The sequence below is a fragment of the Pyxicephalus adspersus genome, unplaced genomic scaffold (genome assembly GCF_032062135.1).
Source record: "Pyxicephalus adspersus unplaced genomic scaffold, UCB_Pads_2.0 Sca3960, whole genome shotgun sequence".
In the NCBI taxonomy this organism is placed as follows: domain Eukaryota; kingdom Metazoa; phylum Chordata; class Amphibia; order Anura; family Pyxicephalidae; genus Pyxicephalus; species Pyxicephalus adspersus.
In genome coordinates, this window is record NW_027320964.1 from 190 (window position 1) to 2,553 (window position 2,364).

The following is a 2,364-nucleotide window of genomic DNA, read 5'->3' on the forward strand; positions in this document are numbered from 1 at the left end:
GCAATCTCCTGACAGCTCCACTCTCCTGATTGCTCCCACAGCCCCTAGTGGAGCTGTGGTATGTGTTCTTGGATGCAGGAGCAATCAGGAAAGCAGAGCTGTTGGGTGGCTGTTATCCGGATTTTCCGGTTATCTGAGTTCCATATAATCCAGGTTCTACTGTATAACCTTATAGGAAGATTGTTATTAAAATAAAATAATCTGGTGACGGGATCCCTTTAAAGAATGCTTTGTTTGTCATTTTAGGATCTCCAGTGGACTTCCAGCCAATAGTACAACAGAAAGAACTATCTCTTTCCTTAGAACCAAAAAGGCCCCCTCCTCCAAGACCCGGTGTTCCGCCAGCACGCCCCGCACCTCCCCAACGGCCTCCTCCCCCATCGGGTAAGTCATAGCACTAATAATTACCAGGATATTCACTTTGTTCTTCTATGTTTGCTGTAAAGTTTCATTTTTTACACCATATGCTGCACAGTAAAGATTAAAACTCTTTCCAGCGGTTACCATAAAAAATGTTGTCTATCAAAATCAGAATATGTTCTTCATTTTCTAAATGTTTGATTGCCTGCTGAGCTCAAAACTTAGGTTTATTTCCATAAAGTTTGGAGTCTGCGCAAATCACATTTCAGGAAAATTCTTTGTAACTGAGGTTTAGCTTAATATATCATTCATTTTTCTTGACTGCTCTTTCTGCTGACTTTCTCATACTTTCCTTCTGCTTTTCACGTTGCTGCGATCAGGTGCTCGAAGTCCAGCACCAGCTAGGAAAGAGATTGGAGGTAAAGACATCAGTCCATCATAGCCTTGTCTCCATCTGTTATCCTAAAAATGTTTCCTTTCCATCTCCCATATATTGTTATTATTATTATTATTCATAAACAGTATTTATATATTGCCATCATATTACGCAGCGCTGTACAATAAATAGGGGTTGAAAATGACAGACGGTGACACAGGTGAAGGAGAGGACCCTGCCCAGAAGAGCTTGCAATATACGTGAAGCTCTTTCACTACGTGTCATCAGCTTTTACATATGGTGTATTGATCACCCCAGAACAATGAAGATGGAGCTCAGGTGTCTTTGGAAAAAGGGGGGGATTGCAGCAAATCCTTCCATCATTCTAGTTTAGAAGATCATCTGATTTATATATTATTACCCTTTTTAGCCTCTGATAATTTGTAAGCTGGTATAGACAAGTCCGCATGACTATACCAGTTTCATGCACTCTAAATATTGCAGTTGAATTTTGTACTATGCAACATTGCAGATACACTGTAATCCTTCTGTAAGCATTCTGTGTCCCCTATTCCCTGTCCATCATTTTATTCCCACTGGAGTTTCTGTCCCTACAATCTTTCGTGTCTCTTCTCTCTTTAACAAGGTGCTCCTCCCAGCCCTGGTGTGGCTCGAAAAGACGTGGAAGGTAAACAGCCGGGTGTTTTGTGGAGTGATAACAGCATGAGTGTACTAAGCATGTGTCATGGCCGCTAGTAGACTTCCCACTAATGTCATTTAGAACATAACTATACTTCAGCATTATATTTTTAGGTATTACCAAATGCATTGCTATCCTGTTTATTGCTTTATGTCTAATAACATTAGGTGACGGTTTAATCCAACTATTTGTCATTTATTCAGTTTGTTCAGTATAATCAGTTTATTATTAGAAATTCCTTGCAAAACTGTCTGCCTGTCAAAGATTTATATGAAATATGCCCAGACTGCCATAGCAGTTAATCTCTAAAGCTGCACAGTTAACACAGATGAAATACGGAGTGGCTGTAGAAAGCACAGTGATTGGCTTATCTGGGCTTCCTAATGCATCATTATTGCTGGGTGAACATTAGATTCTGGTACCAGATCTTTCTTACTGGGGTGGAAGACTCTTGCACAGAAAGGTATTATACAAACAAAGGGTTAAAGCTCAGCTCTAAAGTTTTCCCCACTTAAGTCAAGTTAATAAGGATTATTTAGTTCTACTGGGTGCTGTTGATTGTACAGAAATTGTACAGATGAATGTAGGATAAATATAGTACCCTTTAGGGTTAGAGGTTAGTATTGGGTTTACTCTGAGGATTTTTATAGGGGTTATAGAAAAGGTTAGGGTTAAGGGGAAGGTTGTTACTACACTCTACAAGAAGGTTTAATGTAGGGGATTCAGATAGATTTAGTAGAAAGGTCACTCGGAAGTCAAAAATCACCAGTGTTATATCGTGGAGGTAATATATCACGTGCTTAATAATTAATTCTGTCTGCTCTTACCTTTCAAAGCAGAAGTCTCATAAATTGTGTTCCCTGTGACCCTGCTAGTTTTGTAGGACTTTTGTAGATTAAGGGTTTGCACACATAAAATTGTGCTTGGG

The 2,364-nt window shown here is 39.5% G+C and overlaps 1 long non-coding RNA gene across 1 annotated transcript; it reads left to right on the plus strand.

Annotated features, from left to right (window-relative positions):
• The first annotated feature begins 250 nt into the window (after nt 1–250).
• Nucleotides 251–2,317, plus strand: LOC140321442 (uncharacterized). Its single transcript, XR_011918943.1, has 3 exons — nt 251–384; nt 741–779; nt 1,383–2,317. It is a non-coding gene; the product is annotated as an uncharacterized lncRNA (long non-coding RNA).
• The last annotated feature ends 47 nt before the right edge of the window (nt 2,318–2,364 follow it).